The sequence below is a fragment of the Amblyomma maculatum genome, chromosome 6 (assembly GCF_055883805.1).
Source record: "Amblyomma maculatum isolate TAMU_Amacu chromosome 6, ASM5588380v1, whole genome shotgun sequence".
Classification (NCBI taxonomy): Eukaryota; Metazoa; Arthropoda; class Arachnida; order Ixodida; family Ixodidae; genus Amblyomma; species Amblyomma maculatum.
This window is the reverse complement of record NC_139349.1, coordinates 43,511,437-43,531,299: the sequence shown is the minus strand read 5'-3', so window position 1 is coordinate 43,531,299 and position 19,863 is coordinate 43,511,437. Positions and strand designations below refer to the sequence as shown.

General features: G+C 45.1%; 1 long non-coding RNA gene across 2 annotated transcripts in view; it reads left to right on the top strand.

Annotated features, from left to right (window-relative positions):
- Window positions 1-3,800: 3,800 nt before the first annotated feature.
- LOC146185622 (uncharacterized) overlaps window positions 3,801-19,863 on the top strand; it is a 228,808-nt gene continuing 212,745 nt past the window's right edge. For both annotated transcript variants that reach the window (XR_014707806.1, XR_014707807.1), the window contains exons 1-3: window positions 3,801-3,909; window positions 5,213-5,306; window positions 7,647-7,743. This is a non-coding gene — a long non-coding RNA (uncharacterized LOC146185622). The remainder of the gene's footprint in view (window positions 3,910-5,212; window positions 5,307-7,646; window positions 7,744-19,863) is intronic.

Here is a 19,863-nt window from a genome sequence, read left to right as displayed (position 1 = left end):
CAGGGACTAAAGAAGACGAAACGACGGCGCGCTTGCGCTACGTTATGTGCGAAGGGTTGTTGACCGAGATGAAAGGAAACAACAATTAAGAAAAGCTCTTGCTATACGGCCGCTAACTTTGAATTCAACCATAGACATCAGTCATGTCGGTATTTATTCACTTTCTTGCTTTACTTAACTTTTGATGTAGACGAGTATTACTCACACCCCAGGCTCAGGCGGTCGGGTGCCCTACTTCTGGCATGGTAACCGGCTGCACTTTTCTGGTAAGCGCTGCCAGGGTTCATCCTAGCTACAGAGCAAATTCGACTTTGTAGTTCCTGCTTGCTCGTTGCCGGCCCCAGCAGGACGATATGGCGAGCTGAAGACTACGAAGCAACCAAACCAAACCGGTACATAATTCGTCCTATTGGGCTACTTGTATTCTCTAAAGCTCAGGCATTACGTGAAAATCCAATGCAAAGTAAAGTTGGCTGAATTTCGTAAAGCCCTAGTTAAATGGCCGGCGGCAACAGTCAATTAGGCTTGGTTTGGTTTAGTTTATGGTTTTAACCTCCCAAAGCGACTCAGGCTATGAGAGACGCGGTAGTGGAGGGCTCCTGACATTTAGACTACCTCGGCATCTTTAAAGTGTACGGAAATCCCATTGCACACATGCACCTTGCTTTTCGCCTCCGTCGGAAAGTGGCCGCCGCGGATCGGATTCGATGTCGCACCTTGGGCACAGAAGTCCAGCGCTCCAACCACTGCGTGGTGGTGGCTTCTTCGAGCTTAGGCTCCCAAACACTTCGCGCTTTGGCTCCTACCCAGCATGTAGTACTTCGTATCAGACGGAAGTGTTGGAAGGTTAAGGCCTGCTTCATATGTGTGGTCGCTGGCGCCGCTCTCGTCACTCGAAGCACCTCCGTCTATTACGACGTAGGTGCTTGGAGTGACGAGAGCGGCGGAGCGCCACCGATCGAATTCTCGCTTGGCGACGTATTCTACTTGCTGAAGGGGAGCATCTCGAGCACGATGCCGGGTTTTACTCCGCGTCACCTGCAGCACTGCTGGACTGAAGCATGCTGCGTAATCCATGCGCGCTGGTATTTTGTCTATTATTTTGTTTCTCCAGCTGCCCACAGACTGCATCTTGCCTGAGATCATTCTCGTCGGAGCACTTTCACTTCCCATTTGCAGTCACGTGCTAGGGTGAGGCTGAAATTTATGCAAAAAGCTAAAAGCAGGATACCATATTTTCTCGCATATTACCCACACCAAGATTATATTCAAAGAAAACGTGTTTAGAAGGTGCGGGTGCGGGTGCTCTTTAATTTTTTTTTTCATCGGAAGAGGGCATATGGGTGTCGGCTGTACGGCAACGCCTTGCCTCTATCAGAGTCCCCGTCGTCAACGATGCGCGTCGAAGCAGAGAAAGGCCAATGAAGCGCATAGCCAAATCATGTGCACATACATAATCTGCTTCCGTTTGTTTTTATAATGCCGCACTGGCCAAGATTTAACCTGGATTAGCAACGCTTACAGCACGCTTTGTTAAAGCGCTGATGCGAACTTGGTTACTGCGAGAGCTACCATTTTTGGACTTTCACTTGTTGCTTTAACTAGTGCACTTTATCGGGAATGTTGCAAACAGAACTGTTCCACAAGGGTGACCGTCTCCGCGCCTTCCTTCAGTGTCCAGTGCGGTAGCTCTGAGGCTTCTTCTCGTGTGGCGTCTCACAAGGTTTCATCGCACAAACGGCGAACAACACGTGACGTGCGCGGAGTTCCAACTCGCTCGACAAACAAATATTGCGCGATGTACCGCTTTTATGCCACTATGGCATGATGCCTCATAAAATCGTAAGCACTCACAAAACAATTGTCGTTTTTAGCGCCGATTTGTGCGACCAAAAGCCACCGTCGCGCAGGTTGGCGGCGAAGCCCTGTTAAACTAAAGTATGCAACAGAGACTCAGTCGCGCTAACGCCTACCATCGAATGCGCTGAAGTTAGATGTAGGAAAAAATGTAGCAGAAGTTGAAGCCCAAGGATAAATATTTGGACAATGGTTTGTCGCGCATGTCATATTTCGACACGATGTCACTCGGGAGCCAGGCCCAATTAACCGGTGCCAGCCGCGAGCCGTCCGAATAAGCGAGCTTCTGGGGCCACTGATTTAAATGGGCGCTTGGCCCAACTCCGGCGGCAGTCAGAATTCTCAAATTAGCGGGTGCCAATTAACGAGATTTTACTCATTTAGAGCGTGAGTGAATCCTCGGTTGACAGAAGCGGCAGTGCTGCGGAGATGTTCTTGGAATAAATTGGTTTTAAAAATAACCCGATCATTATTTGGACTGCTGTAGCATCTTAGTCGCATCCTTTCAGGTAAGTGTGAGCGTTATGCGCGAGGACATAGTCTTTTTCTTTTTTTTGTGAGGATCGAAGTTAGCGGTGCGCGTTATACGCTGGGTCGGGGTATACGAGAGGAAGTACTGCCAAGGCTTGATGGCAGTAACCGTCTCGCGGCGCACGCATGAGCGGTAACGTTCCTCCTAAGCCAGGCGGAGCAGAGGTAGGACGACTGAGGGCAATAAAGATAAAAGCTCGAGCTTTTTACATTGTTCATTTTTTATTTTGGGGGGGGGAAAGAGAGAAAGAGAGAAGGATCTATAATGAAACCAGAGATTTTTTTTTTTTCGACAGTGACAGCGTAACTTCTATTTATAGCCAGAGCGTTAAAGTCCCCGCTCTCCAGAAAATCCGGTGCCGCCTTTGTGAGCGAAACATCACAGGCATGATTTTGGCAGTTTGTAGTTGCTGTCTGGCATGGCCTGGAACTGGTTAGTCGTAGTCTTGCTTGACGTCACGCGACCGCATGCCATAGCCAATTTTGTCAGGAGCTGCCAACTAGAACATCTGCCTTCAAATGGAAAGGCGAGATTGGAATCGTTCTTACAGGACCCTCTCATTTTGAATAAGAAACGCTACTTTATAAGCCACACAGGGACGTTTGCATGACTTAAGGGGAGCTTTTCATCTATTTCGGGTGGCATTTCACAACTGCCTGTTGGCTAAAAATATATATGAGATATTAAAGGAAGAAATTAAGGACTTAGGACTAAATGTGTAGCAAAATCTGATGATTTTGATCTGGAAGGAAAAGTAGCAAACTGAATTAAGTCATCTACGCTGTCACAGCATACCCTTAAAGGCGAAGATTAAGTTCGGTCATCATTTTTTTCTGCCCCTACTTCTTCTCTTTCTTCTATTAGGCAGCTGCCATAAGACGGCCTTAAGCAATGACAGGGCTTAGGTGGCGCTCCGTATATCGGCTCACAGCGTAAAAGAAGCCGCTCTCCTACACGCAAGAATACTAAAGGGGTGTAAAGTACTTGCCGACCTGCAAACATGGAACGCCACTTTAAAAATGCAACTTTTACTGCATTAGGCAGCTGGAAATGTTGCACATTCAAGTTCATGCGTCCACGGACTTAACAAGAGCGTCGTCAAGCTTTTCTCGGGCTGCCGTCAGTGCTGCAGAGCGATATTTAATGGATGCGAGATAATTCTGTCCGTACCTTCACGATGACTGAGGACAGCTGGCTCGCAGTTCGCTTTGACTACTTTTTCGACTCTGCCCAATCGACACCATCGAGATATTGACAATGCCAGCTCACTGAAGCAGCTTACGTCAGGACGGCCGACGGCCGATAAAGGGCCAGCAAATGAAGCTGCGTGAGCTTATCTGGGTCGAATTATGTGGCTTCCCCTCACTACTGTGCTCATACCCGTGCGCGCAGTTTCATTTTGTGAACCCTTATCGCCCATCGGTAGTTGTCGGGATGCTTCGCTGCTGGAAAAGATGATGCACAGAACTTGTTAACATATCGGTGGTGATGGCCCAATCGACGCGTAGACACCGATCTCGGTAAGTACTCGTGTCTCCACATTTTTCGCGGAGATGAGACCTCGAATGCCTAGCCAGAGCGTTTCCCTATCGCGGCAGTGCGAAATTGCGCGCTTATTTGTCACATTGACACCTAGCCAGTTTCATCCGAAGGCTGCGGATGTTGTAAATGCTACGAGCAATGGGGAGCGCTTCCATGTTAACCCATACGTGCCGAAACTTAAGTCACCTGTGAAAATGAGGTGCCTTCGACAAAAAGTGTGCACTTCACTTTTAATTTTGAATCGCCATCTACCGAGGAAAATAATTTTGTTGCCGTCATTGTGTAGGTTGTTTAATATAAGGTGCTGCAGGCCTTCAGCACTTTTTTATGATAGTAGGGAATTTCGCACGTATTCTGCGTCATCACACGACGTACTTCTGCCTCGGCCTGTGCGCTGCGCGATATTAGCTCGCGTAGAGTCACGCCTGGTAGCCAAAATTAGTCTACACCCCTTTACTATAAAATATACTTCATAGCCCGTGTCCCTCTGGAACAATACCGCCCATATGCTATCAGTCCATGCGTCAAATGATATAGAATTCATGTGTGAGATACAGTTTCTCAACAGTATCTAAATTTTCCCTCAAACGAAAGAGCGGTAGCAGTAAAAAACCTAAGAAGAGTAGTCGACAGCTGAATAGCTGATAAAGTAAGTCAACTTGCTTCTTTTCATTTACCTCTGCATACATTGCATCGATAGCAAGAGTGTTCAGACTTAGTTAAAATATACCTACTATTTCCTAGCAGGCGACAAGTTAGCGCTTTGCACTATTACGAGATCGTACACCGAATTAAAATAAAGTGGATGCAAATAATTTCCTGCGAAGGAAACCCACAGCTCTCTTGCCACTCCTCATTAAGAGCGTATGATTCCCTGAGCGTCGTACAATGAATTGTTCTGCAAAATCAAACCGTCATACAATGTCGAAGGACAATAAACTTGAAGGTGCGATATATATTTGCACTCAACCCTTACCGGCTGCAGAAGCCCATTTTTGCCTCCGTGTTTGACTTTGTAATCCTTAATTACGACTAAGTATCTGCGACACCTTGTGGAATTCACGTGGAAATGCGCAATGCTGCCCGTAACACTTTTGTTAGGTCGCAGGATTCGTACCAAACTCGCGCGGCGAGGGAGCTGCGGCAGCAAGGGGAGTAATTTCTAGTTACCGCGATGTGAAAACGGCAGTGCGTTTGCGGGTCGTGCGAGCCGTAGAAATAGTCAGCCTTCGCAAATGCACTGAGATTATTATCTCGCACCCGACGACTATCGCTTCGCAGCGCTGGCGCCAGTCCAAGCCAAGCTTTTGGTCGATCATTCGGGCTGATTCGGTGTGCGCCGATACATGTGAAGAGCGGCTGTGTCACGCAAAGGGTGAGCACCATTCTTATCTACTGGAAATGTGACATGGCGTGGAGAGCTTTCCATTTGCAACTACAGTTCTTCGCCTTTTATGTGCACATCGTTTCTAACTTAGTTTCTAATTCTCATTAATTAAACTAGAGCACGTCTACTGCAGGCAGTAAATATCTTAGCAGCTGATTCTGTATATGTTCCGCGAATAATCAGAATGTCCCTTTAGGTGCCATAACTATAGGCGCCATGTTGACTTTTTTGCATGAGCCATGTCCACTCTGGCTGTATATATAGATTTTGTAAAATTGTTATACCAATCCTGGCAGGTTTTTTTATAATTGTGTTAACTGGGTGCAGTTTTGTTTCAGACGTTACATTTCCTCAAGGTAAACTGCGCCAACTTCACGCGCAAGAAAATCCTATACTGGTAACGAAGCTAGAAGTCTTCCTTACAGACAATTTTTATATTCGAGTTAAGGAATTCTTATGGCGATGGTGGTAGCATGCCACAAAAGTTCAAAAGCTTCACGGCAAGAAAACGCGTTAGTATGCCGCGAATAACAGCAGTAGATTGAAGGGAGAAAAGAAGAGGGGTTGCACTAAACCAAAAGTAAATTTTAGATCATCTTTTCTATTTGTTCAGAAATATGTGTATTCATGAGATGCCATTGTTGTGCACGTTGAGTTTAAATATATCTTATGGCGCCGATTACCTTAGCGTATATGGAACTGCTCGCTTTTAATGGCACTGCCAAAGACACATTTAGCTACATCTTTGCTAACACTTGGGAAGGAAGAAGCGAATTGGGAAGCGCATTGGGAAGAAGCGAACACTTGGGAAGGAAGGCAGGCAATCTTCTCCTTTCCACGCATGACGGTTGCTTCCCTTTTACACATGCTTCAACCTCTGCTTAAGCCTAGCCTAAGGCGATGCAGCAAATGCCTCTAGCCCCGAAGGTTCGAAAATAAGAGCAACTGATCTTGTTGGAAGTGGCGGCGGCCAACCATTCCCATTTGTCTCCGAAGTAATTGACCGCTAATGAGGAAAAGATTGAAGCTTGCATTGCGGTCATGGCCCGAGGTCTTTCGTCACGAGTCAGGACTTATCGGTTATCGCACTCTTGTGTGTCCCTGCGAAGCCCGGAGGGACATTTCCCATCTCGAGCAGATTGATCTCTGCCATTGGATTACAACGTGGAAGAGCCGCTATCATTCTCAAGGGAGTGGGAAAAGAATGATTCGAAGTAATGCGTGCGCCATTACCACTGACTGAAGTGAAATGAAATGAAATGCTACACTTACCATAAAACGACCTTCACAGCTTCGTTAATATAAGTTCAGGTTGGTAGTAGTGATTTGGTGCTATCGCGGTCAATACGACAAAGATTGAATGAAGCTGTCGCAATAATTTCCACTGGATAAAATTACGAGATCACTGTGGAATCTAACTGCTGAAATGCGAAAGCCGGAGCTTTGCTGCTGCACACTGTGCATCACGTTTGCTCTCAGTATCATTATCAACTAAATACACCATATTATTCATCGCTGCTGCCATCATTGTCATTATTACTATCTACAGTGTCGTCATCATCGCTATTAGCATCTTCATTATAGTCAAGGAGAATTACGATGTGTATTTCACGATCACGTGCGTGATGGCGCAGTGGGTTAAAGCACTCGTCCAGGGAACCCAGGGAGTGAGATTCGATTCCCGGTGGAAACGAGATTTTTATTTTTCTGATGATGGTCGCCAAGACGATTGACAAGTGACACATTAGCGCACAAATCATGTGCAGAGATACCGCGCACATCTCGAACGGAACTCTCGCGCACGGGTATTTGTTTCATTAAGCTAGAAAGGCTTTCGCCTTAAAAGGGATCTGCCTGTCGCTTAATTGCATAACTAGATCTATGGTGCGGCCCGATCCGGGACGCTGCACTCAACAACGCATCTCTCACGTGAATAAGATTTTGCTTCTCTGGGATAGCATTTGTATACAGCTTTGTGTGTGAATACGCGAAGTAGTGAGGCAGTATAGCGTTTCCTTTTGAACTGCAGCGAGAGCGTAGAGATACAGCATTGGAATCATATGTAAAAGGACTGCGCACTAAATCACTGCGCTGCGCAATTATTTGCCGGAATAAACTGCTATATTTAGAGAAGAAGGAAGGCATGCCCAACGTTTAGGCACACTAGCTAATTCCTTTTCTTTCGCTAACTTTCCATAAGGTATACTATAGAAAATCATGCAACTCGTTTTCTGCGAGACTGCTCTTTATTGCCGTTCCAATATGGCGCTCAGGCTGCCGTTTGAGCCATTCGCTCTCGTGCTCCTTCTTCCTTTTCGTCTTTCTCAGGCATCAGACGCCAATCCTGAATACACTCCGGGCCCCGTGGTGACAGCCACTAATGGATAGAGAGGATGAACAGGACTAACAAGCTCCGATCCTTGCGGTAAGTGGATTCGGCATGTGTGGACTATCCCATCTTTACTTTTTACAGATTCAGCGATAACACCAGTCCGTCAGAAAAGCTTTGACCGATTGTCTTAATGAACAATTACAACATCACCAGTATTGAAGCTGTGAGCGCTGTGCGCTTAGCGAGAATGTAAATTGTGTAGAGCAACAAGGTACTTACTCATGGCGACATCGTTTCCTGTGAGCCCACTGAGTTAGAACATACATTTGTTGCGGTTCGTCACTGCTTTCTGGCCTAGATATGTGTTGAAATCCCATGCAAGAAATGTGACGGAGTTACCACATCTGGCTCATTTGGCCCGGATTGCGGCGCCATATATATAGGAGGAAGGCACACCATCTGATTTTAGACTAATTACTATTGTCGTCCCAATATGGTACTCACGCTCCCGCTCGAGCCATTTGCTGTCCCACCACTTCTTCCTTTTCGTCCGTGTCATGCGTCATGCCCCAATCATCAATAATATCTGGGGTTGAGGGAGCTGCATAATCATATCGAGGATGCGCCCTGATCCGAGTGACTAAAGTCGACCAACCACTCCGTCACCAGTGCAGAATATGTCTTCAATGGGGTAGTAATTACGACCTCCTGTAGTAAGCAATCATCATTCCCCTGCCAGTGAAAAAAGCTTACAGTATTAAAAATAAATAAATGTAACGTTATAGGGCTTAGTGAGGCAAAGGGGTGAAGTGAAGCTCTCGCATTACTGACAAGTGACGTACTTTGCTTCCATGCTTTTGTGGACAGTCGAGCACCAGAGAGGGGCGGAGATTCATGGTCAATAAGCATATCAGCTAACAACGTATAGGAGTACAGGGGCAATAAATACGGTATTTTCTGTATTAATGAAGCTTAAAAAGAGGCAGAGATTGAAGGTACTACATGGCCACCCTGTATAAGCACTGAACGAACTCGAGGTTACTGTAAGGATTGAAGAGCGCTAACGTTATCTAAATACAGAGCTAAGCGGACTACAAGATATTCAGTCATTAAAAAGTGATCATTTTACTGTCCGTTCCCCAATATATATTTGGAAAAACAATCGCTAAAGAAATCAGAGGAACCTTATACTTCAATCAGGCGCAGGATCATGGGGGCTTTTGTAAGTGTTACACGAAAATAGATGATATCAACGTTATCAAAAAAGTAACAGAGAAATACGATGAATGTGGCCGTCTCCTGCATAAATCCTATATAGAATGTGCAAAAGGTTTTACTTAAACAAACCTCAGGTGACATTGCAGAACTGTACAGAACCATATCTCTGAAGGCTGGAAAACATTCTAAGCGCATATACCAATTAAAATAGTTAAAGGGCAAGATTACTGAGGTAGTCGGGCATCACTTCACCTGAGCATGCCCATTTCTTCCTCAGCTCCACTAGAATGTTTTAAAGGGCGTTTGTTCATTGACCCATTCGGCACGATTCCTCTATCCAAACGTTACAACTACCATTTTCGTTCCATAGCTCTTTTCATGCTCCTCATTTTAAGTCGAACTCTATCCATTACCTTCCACGTTTTTACCGCACGGTTGAGTTCCCGTAAGATGCAGTTCTTATATTCCTCTTGAGGGATATTAGTAACATGCCATTCATAATCCGATTATACTTAGCGTTTAATCGTCAGACCAATTTGATTATTGTCGATATTTGCGTCCCGCCGCGGTTGTGCAGTGGTATGATGCCCGATTACTGTGCCGGAGCACTTTGATTCGATCGCGACCTCCGGCGGCTGCATCTTGATGAAGACGAAACGAAGAGGCTTCCGTGTGCTGTGCGATTTCAGTGCACTTTAAAGACCCCAGGTGGTCGAAATTACTCCGTAGCCCTCCACGGCAACTCCTCTTCCTCTCTTTCCACTTTCACTCCCACATTCCTTCCTTCCCTTACGGCGCGGTAGGTATCTACAGAGCAAGTGTGACTGATATGGTGCCTCTCCTTTCCCGTGAACCAGGTATTATTATTATTATCATCATCATCATCATCATCATCATCATTGATTGATTGATTGATTGATTGATTGATTGATTGATTGATTGATTGATTGAATGATTTTTATCCCTTTTGTGATTCGGGTTTTCCCCTAGCACAAAGAAGATGCATTTCCTTACCCTTTCTCATGCCTCGCTAGATATCGTACTACTAGTAGTAGTAGTAGTAATAGTAGTAGTAGTAGTATTAGTAGCAGTAGTAGTAGTAGTAGTAGTAGTAGTAGACTTTATTGAGGCGCAACACATAAGGGCTTGTCACACTAGCACGACACGACGCCGATTTGGTCTGCCAACAGCGCGTCTTCCTGATGTCTGCGTCTAGGTCCCACTGCATCGACTGCAGCAGTCGGCCGACAGTCGGTGTCAGCGCCGCGTCGCGCGCAAGACGGCTGTCGGTCGACAGTCGCCCAACTCCTATGTCACACTAGCAAGACAACGTGCGAAACCTCCCCACCGACTAGGCCCTCTCATTCTCACTTTCTTCTCGTGTCATTATACCGTCCCTTTCCTTAATCCTTTTATTTTTTCTAACATGTGAAATTCTCCTTTCTATAGCTACTCCCTTTCTTATTTTACTTAGTTTATTCTCATAACTGATAAGTTAGGGAATGCGTAATTTTAATTCTATTTGATGAATTCGACCATACTAAAACAAACGCCTCACATGTTGTGATTATGGGCCGAGACTGAATGCCCAGGATTTACGGCTGTTGTTGTCGGGTCAGAACGGCAGTGTTCGAAAAATAAAAGCTGTCCACGGCGAATAAGAGACAGTGTATGTTAAAAAGCTGAAAAAAAAAAAATCCTACCCACTGCGCTCTGTGCGTGATCGAACTTACGAACTACCGTTTTATAGGCAACTGCGCTAACCACTGCACCACAAAAGTTAGGCCTAAGTAGTGCTTTCAGAGGTTGAGATATGTTTTTAACTGATATGCTGTCTTGCAGTGTGAAAGTCGCAAATAGTAGGAATGGCACGGATAGCAGCCTGGGAGTCAGTGTATATATATACCGAGGCACAGGTGGGAGAGAATGGGAGCTTTGAATGGCATGAATGATGGAGAGGACCTCCAGCGAGATAATATCCGGAGGGTGGAGAAAGGGGCCGCTAGTGTGTTTGACAGGGGTAGATAGACGAGGATGAGAGAGGACCTGGCTTCTGGACCCGCGAGGAACCACATAAGAGGTATCCGTGTAAATGACTCCATGGGTATTGAAGGGCGGACTATGATGAGAGGCAGCAGGATGTCGGCGGCCAGCATGCAGGACCAGGGACATATTGGCTGGAAGAAGAAATATACGGAGGTTAGTAACCTCCGAAGGGGAAGAAGCTGGCAGAGGGACTGACTGGAATGGGGGAAATGTTAGCCTGGTTGAGAAGCCAGCGTCCATGAACTGTGCCGGAGAGGCGAGCTATCTGTCGGTCACGGCAGGATAGTACGATATAGACACCACCCTTACAAAATCTGCAGTTGCCTTATATTCTCCAGCTGCTTTCAACCTTTTCATCGCTTCTAAGGCCTCCCTTGCTTCTTTATTTGTTGCTGGCGAAGCGTGTGGTTGCTCTTTTCTACTCCCGTTCGAATTACTGCCCTGACTACTTTGGTTACTGTATAGGTCAATATAGAACTCCTCGGCTCATATGAACATCTTGATCATACTAGTAATGACGATGCCCTCGTTATCTCTCAGCACATATATCTGAATTTTCCCATGATTAATTTCCTCTTTTCAGGCGACCGCGTTCTTTAGGGCATGCTCAATTTTCTCCTTATTATACTTTTTTTATGTCGGACACTTTACGCTTGTTAATTGACTTTGATAGCTCTGCCAGTTTTTTATGTCTGTTGCGTTGGTGGCACTCATGCTTCGGCATATCGCAACTGTCCTACCGTCTACTTGTACTCTACACTGAATGTTTATATTCTCTGAAATTATCGTGTATCGCATCACTGCACGGCTGTCTTCGTTGCGAGATCGTGATTCCGCTTGATTACCTCTCACTGCTAATTTGCTGATTGACTTCTTCCTTAATAGCCTGTTCCGTTACCTCTTGAAATATAGAATAACTTCTGATCTTACCATACTATCGTTACTGCAAAACACCTTTCCGATTAACTCTGTGTGCTGCGCAATGCTAGGGTTTGAGCACACTATGAAGTTGATTTTTAGTCTCGTCATTTGGTTATTTGGAGGTCCTTTTCCAGTTCTTTCTACTATTGGGGAAGGTATTATTGATGCGGAAGTTCGTGCGTTTTGCGAGTTCGACTTATACCCCCCCCCCCCCTCCTCCCGCTCCACACTTTCGCTTTCACCTCGGTGCCATGTTCACACACCGCTAGCACTCCAGCCTGCTTCTTGATTACCTTGACATTGAAGTCGCCCATCAGTGCAACATACAGCTGCGTTTATACATTACCCTTTGCGATTTCAGGTCTTCATAGGAGGTTTTGAATACCTGATCGCTTTGACTACATGTAGACGTGTAGGCATGCACAGGGTAAGGTTACACATGCCCACCTTTTAGTACCGTACATGCTTCATTTGTCGTCCTAACCTTACTTAATACTTTATTCAGTTCCCGCTAGTCCTCCTCACTCCACTTGAAATCTCATTTCATTACGACTAGTTCTAGTAACGGACCTGCTGGGCTAGCCTGGCTAGATAGGGTTCTAGATTTAAATGTTGCTAGGTTCAATTTCCAAAGGCGGCTGGTCTGAATCCAGATATTCTTAGCACCCTCCGTTGCCTTAAAAGTCTCACCACTGCCGTGGTCAATTGTACCGCAGCCGCTGTGGGCAGATGGCCGGGGGCTTATTGGAGTACTCATATACGAAGGAGAATTGCTGATTGCTACACCAGGGTAGTAGGGGGGGGGGGGGGGGGGGGGGGGGGTACATATCCTGTCGCCACAGTAGTTAGGGAGTTTGTATACAGTGATCGTCACAGTGTTCCGGCCCCGCCCTAACCCTGGTTATGCAAATCCATTGGCGCGCGTTTTTAGTCTGTCGAGAAATGGCGCGGTATTGGGATTCGAATCACGCATCTCTTGCACACTAAGCGAATGTTCTCTGTGTCACTTCTGCACCCCCTATAATCGGGTAGCATGATGGAGAAACATAATAACCTAGAGTGCTCCAGGAAAGTAGCGCACTCGAGTAATGCTGCATGAATCTTATTGATCTTATGTGATTTTTTTTCTCTTTTTCGGTCAACAAAACAGTCCCTGCGGCTCTAAAGGTCGGTTCTTGATCATATTTGGGCTGCAAGGTGTGTCTCACCAGCCAAAAAGAGCAGCTTTTTGTTGTAATTGATGAAATGTTACGTATAAATGTTTTTCACATCTTTGTCTCGTTATTGAAATAACCAGGTGAAGAAGAATACCATGGAATTCATTTTACAGGTATTTTCTGTTCATCAATGTCAGTTTAGCAGTATCCCTGAAAGAAGTGTCTAACACTGTGGCCGGAGCTAAGCTTTAGAGAAGAAACACGGTGGGTAATAAGAATGATTAAGTTAAATTGAGGATGAAGCAGCGAGCTAAGTAAAGGAAAATGATCGGTGTGATGTCAATAGATTGTAAGCGAGAAGAATAGCTCAGGAAGCAAACATAAGCATGAAAAAAAGTAACATAAGCAGGGGATGCAGTATACAAAAGCAAGATATATTAAATGGCCGTAAAGGTTATGTATTTGTACTCCAAAAATGTAGGTAGGGTAGCTGGGGGCGGTAGAAATGCTTGGCGGCGATGAGATTATGGTGTTGTCTGGGAATAAAGGGGAGGCAGCTTGCAGAAAACTGGGTTATTTGGAGATATATGGGAGATGCATTGGTTCCACAGAGAGTGTAGTTAGCCTCCGCTGATGCCGCTACCACTGCTGCTGATGACGAGCAGATTGATGAGTATCACTCCCCCCGAAGGCTGTTTTCATGCGCTAAATATTGTCCTTTGAAACTAACAACACTCTGCAAGTCGAATATCGAGGAAAGCAAACATTTCTCAACGTTATTAGTGCAATAGATTATTAAGCGTTTTTCAATACAGAACATTTCGTAAAGTAGTTTATGCCAAATAAAATAGGTTGCTTTGACGTGGAAGGTGAAGTAATCAGTGGCAGATGAGCTAAACGCATAGCGAAAGAACAGTGAGTAGCCAGAAATTTCTCTTTTGCTTCCTTTTTTTCTTGTAAGTTGCTAAACTGCGAGAAAAATATAAAACGGGGAAAAACAAAGTGCAAGGTCCAAATCTCCTTTGTTTTTTTTTTTGTTTTTTTTTTTTTTGAAGCGGCGAGATACTGAAATGAAAATAAAATGTCAGCACAATTGCGAATGCTATAGTCAGAGGTGATGCCTTCTCAAGTAGATAGACTGATAATGTGCAGAGAAAAGCTTGCATGAAATGCTTAATGCAAACTTGCAGAAATGGTAATGCTCTTATATGAACTACTCTTGACTTAACGACCCTCCACCTCCCAAAAAACCAACAATAAATCAGGGATAAGAGCACAATGGATGCTACTCACCCCGAAAGCTTTACTTTGATGGAACGTCAATGAAAGTCGATATGGCGGGACAAAGGACAACTTGGGAGGGAGGTAGAGAGCGGCGAGACAAGAAAGCCCAGCTCGTCTCGCTTCCCCTGTGACGTTCATGACAGCGACGGCGCCAGGGGCGTGCCTGCCCTCGCCTATTGGCATTCGGAGTTTTGGCGATGACGGAACCGTGCAACGTTGTTTCCGGTCCACGCGCAGCAGAACTGCTTCGTCCACAAAGCTCTATGACGCCGCAGTGGACCTGTCTCCATCTTGATTGGCACCCACCTTTATCCATAAAAGCGTCGCAGTGGTTTATTGTTCGTTCTTTGCGTATGTTTTGTTGCCTACGTTTCCTGCTCCGAAACAGGGGAGCCCTTAGAGGGTAACTCGGGAGGATTCCCCTGCACGAGTGTGCAGGAGATAAGGAAACGTTAGAGGGCCTCTTAGATGATTTAGAGGAGAACGGCGACATTGCAGTCATCGAAAGTCTAGTTTCGTAATCATGAATAATCATGCTTTGTCATTGTAATCACAACCAATCACAGCAGACATTTTTACTCATTTGTAGCCAGCTGTGGCCATTTAAAGTAGTCGTTTGGCATATTAGTTATTTCGTAGTCATAATGAGACACTCCTAGATACTGTAGTGATTACCACTCATAGCTAAGCATTATACTCATTTTCAATCGGTTGTGGTCATTACAAGTCATCATTGGGCATATTGATCGTTTTACAGTCATTAGGAGTCATGGTGTGGCATGCCTAGTCTTTTCATAAATTTCCGATCAGTGGCGTAACGTCAACTCGTTGTCTGATATATTGGTCGTTGCGTAGTCATGATGAGTCATGCCTATCGATTGTTGTTTTTAATACTCATCGCTTAGCAGTTTTACTAATTTTCCAATCAGTTGCGGTCATTGCAAGGTGTTGTTTGAAGTATTGGTCATTACAAGCAATTTTAGTCATATTAATCATCATTATAAATCATTAGCATTAGTATCAAACTTTATCGATGTCTATTTGTAACTTTATTCATTACCTATCACCATAAATCCTAGTCAGAAATAACATCCCTCCTTAAACGTCTGTTAATGGCGAGTGGCACATAGCGCACAGATGCGACGCCCTGATCATGCGCACAACTACCGCGCAGAGATTTTCGCTCGATAAGACTAGACAGGCTTCCGCCTTAAAACGATGCTCACTTTTAGCTTAGCAGTCGATACGCCGCACATTTTTGCTGTTCAAACATGAGTCGAACTTGTCAAATAAATAAAACTAAAGAATATCTACGGCCTGCAAAAATGTGAAAATGATCCTAAAATTTACAAACTGTATACTGCTGCTGATGACAACTGGAATTGGCATCATCCCTTATGCCAAGTTTATATTGTTTTGACTGCTTTGTAGCTACCTGTCTAATATTTTCAAATTAAAGTTTCCTGGTCTCTTTTTTGAACTTAACTATGAGAGAGTTTTGAAGATTCTATCGACTTTATTACAGTGTTTTAGGTTTGCGATTTCATGCTTAGAGGAATTTAAGCTCTAAACGCCTCATGACCCCCAGTAAGGCATCATTGTCGAGTAAACGAGGACTGATACATTGCTGCATAAAATTTATGCTAAATGCGTTCAGGATATTCGCATTCAATGTACTGCCTCCACCACCTCCTGCACTTTCTAATCTTCGGACATGTTTCTTTAGGCCCGTAGTATGTGTGGGAATGACTCCACGGCCCTCTGCTTTGCTATAAGGTCTCAGTACGTTGACAAAAAGTAAACTGTAATGCATTGACAAATTCCTTCATAGGTGTGATACGCAGTCAAGGACGTAAAAATACTGGGCAAAGCGGATTTAACGCCTTAAAGCATTTAACAGTCTCGCTGCGCCTTCAGGCCACATTTAGCTGAGCTGAGGAATTAAGTGGCCAAGACGACCCTTCAAAGCGCACGATTAAGGGAAGTACTATTAACGCAATCCCATTTGTAGGTTCTGGACCCCAGCCGACGAACTTTGATTCACTGCGAGAGTGCGTTATATCTCCGTATCATGTATCTAATGGTCGAAGAACCGATTTTCGTCTCCAATTCTATTGTGCTGTATACGTACACTATTGCCCTTCGAAGCGGTGTGCTGCCTGAGCATGAATCGCCAACTCGATTAACTTCCGACGCGATTAAGAAAATGGCTATTTCTTCGCAGAAGCACCAGCAGCAGCAATGCATGTGCACTGAGCAGAGAAAGGTTTCGCAAAAGCCATTCCATTAGTTCCGCAATCCTAAAGCTTGCCGGCTTTAAAATGTCAGGCAGTTTAAAGTTCTACAAAAGGTCAAATTTACTTGTCTCCACTACTCCCCCTATGTTAAGAGGCAACATACGGGTGAGAAAGCGACTGTTCTTTTAGTACAAAGGCTAGTTGGCAAATATTTCGACAGCAACGCCATTATGGCGCTGTTGCCAAAGCAGAAACGACCACTAACTCAGGTTTCATGTACCTGCACAAATATATTTACCAACACGACGCTCGAATTACGCAAATTGAAGCAAGGTTGGGGCTCGAGAATGGCTGAGAATGGCGAAGAAATAAATTAAAAAAATATATATTTTCGAATTGTTTGGGATTTCAGAATATGAACGCTTGATTGGGAAACAAGATAAAATGAACTTTCGAGATAAGGCGGCAGACTCGAAACGCGTCAGAGTGGAAAAAGTACGTTCGAAAGTCGCACGCGCAGCGGGAGAAAGAACCAGCCGATTTCCGCCATCTTGCCCTTATTTTGAAGTGTTTTTCTTTTTAGATTTTCGCAGGATTTGGGAATAGAGTCGCCCAAGAAAGACGAAGTGTTTTTCCTATTTTCCGTCGGCCGATTCCGGGCCATTCGCTGGATAGAGCACGCACGAGCCGAGCTTCCCGTCAAGTGCCGCTGCGGCCGGTGCGCAATTTACTTATACATTTGGTACACGTTTTTCACTCAGGTTGCTGCTTTGCATGTTTGCTAGCGTACGCTTTCGTGACAGGATGCTCACCACTAGCGCTCACCTGCAGCGTTATATTCACAAGCATACATACGAAGAAAAGAAAAGGTCCACGAAAACACGGCTGAAGAATGTGGACGACAGCACCCGGCCATGGTAACCTGTTTTGTATAAAATGTCTTTTTCTCAAGCTAGCTACAGCTCAACCCATGTCATCGAACGATAAGCCAGCGCTTCCGGAGATGTCGAAGACCAGCTTTGTTGATACGCTTTATCCCCAACTGACACTTATCAACTTCGCCATGCCGCATTTTAATAATGGTGCGTCGGACGGCACAAAAGATTTTGAGAGCACCCCATCCTTCCGCATTCTTGAGCGACGCCTTTAGTCGACGCATTAATAGCTTTCGCCGAGTGCGCAATAATGGTAGGGAATGTGGATGAGTATCTCGCCTCGAAGGAAGCAACGACACGAAAGGTCATGGTATCGCCACAAGAAGGGACTAGGCGTGAAGCCCTATAGTCCGCAGAATAAATTTAATTTCGGGACAGTGATTATAGACTTCGGTTACTTTTATAATTAGTACACTTCCAGCAGCTTTCTTTGCTCGTGGCACGATGGCGTTATTGCGAAATGTGAGCTATTTTGCTTCCTGGCTACAGCTACACTCATCTCAGTTGTAAATATAGTTTCTAAGACTGGTTTTAAGAAAAATATTTAGTTCAAAGACAAGGGGTTGCCAGTGTTTGGCAATCACGATCGCATATTTGGTATTGCCATGCTGTAAAGACAATATTGTAACAACTGCCTTAAAGGGACGTCGAGGGAAGGGGTGGGGGCATTGCTCATGGTGTTCAAGACCCCCCCCCCCCCCTCCTTCTTTACAGAAATTGTTTGCTACTGGCACACACCGCCGATCGAAATAACCAATACCGCTAGACATAATTCTGGATCTTGTCAACATCTTTTTTCCAGTAGAAAAAGACATTTCTGCATGAAAAATGCGGCCTGTGGCTGAATTGTGTCCCAATGCTCATACGTGGACCCACATAACTCCAAGAGCCCATCTAGCATTTACATCGATATCCGTAAATCCGTGGTTTGAATACCGCTTGATTAAGAGTTTTTGTACTTTTTCATGTTCAGTGTTTGTATCACTTTCACTCTTGTTCTGGTCATTTTTTTCTCTCCAAGCAACCAGGTGCAGCAACTAATGCAGAGCCAGCCTTTACAACTGGTCACCCCACGGTTTCATGAAGGTAAACCGATATACACATCCGTACTCATTTCACACCAGATTTGGCGATAGAGAAACGCTTCCCTGGGCATTACGGACTGGAAACAGGACTTGAATTTTTCATGCTGCTTCCTGCATTTAAACCGCGGTACGTCGAAAACGATACTACATGGGCATGCAAACTGCATAGAAGCGACCGACACCAAAACTTCCCCCTGTGACGTGCCAAGAACAGCATTTCTAGAAATTCCAACGTTTAGGCTTTCTTTTGTATATCTTCTCTGCATGAAAGCAGTGTCCAGGTAGTCTAGAAGCAAAACTTATTAACAATTCAGAGATGTAGGTGTAATGCACCGTAGCCAGGCTCTGGGATCACCAGCGCGTGCCGTGACTACTACTTGATAGAATAGGGTTTACCGACGATATCTTCATTTCTGTGAATTATGAAGCTTTGTTTTCAGTAAAAGTGTCAGTTTTGTGGTTAGACGGTGTATTCTATTAATAAAAACCAGCATCATTTTTATCCTTGGTGTCCCTTTTTAACCTATCACGTAAAAACTCCACTGTTCATAACTGCATCTGGCAAGGTGCACAGCAATGACAGAGGCTCGATTGCACATTATGTGCTTTAGCCTTGGTATCTATGTAAGCATGACAGTTTCATCAACGGTAAAATTGATAAAAATTATTGCAAACGCAGTAGGAAAACGAAGTGCCAAAGCCTGAGCTCCAGCATGGCATGAAGCCGTCTTTACGGTGCGTATGTCGCGATCCGCCTCAAATTTTTATGCACAGTTGAAGTCGCAGAATATCTTCTTCCCGCGTTGAAATCACACGCAAATATAAGTAACCTCGACAAAGTTTGGCTGCGCGACTACTGCGGCGCGCTCCGCCTATAGCGGTATAACTGTATGGCACTGACCGGGCAAATAGCTGCCACGGCGCTCTGACTGATCGAGATCGCAGGCCGCGCGTGTCCTCTCAGCGAAGAGCTCGTTCCCACTGCGCTCGTCTCATGGGAGCAAGGCCGCTGCAAGAAGACGCCTGATAATCCCATCAGGCGCCAGTTACGTTCATTGCTAGGCCTTTTAAGAGATAGCTAAGATGGCGTCGCGGATGCCTAAATGCGAGGAAATGTATTTCTGGTGTCCTGGGCTTCCCTTTGATGAAGCATTTATTTAGAGGCTCGTGTGTCCTCTAGTTGCATCTTACCTCTACTCACCTATGGGGCTGAAACGTGGAGGCTAACCAAGAGGGTTCTCTTAGGTTGAGGACAACTCAGAGGGTCATGGAAAGAAAAATAGTAGGGGTAACTTTAAGAGATAGGAAGCGTGCAGAGTGGATCAGAGAA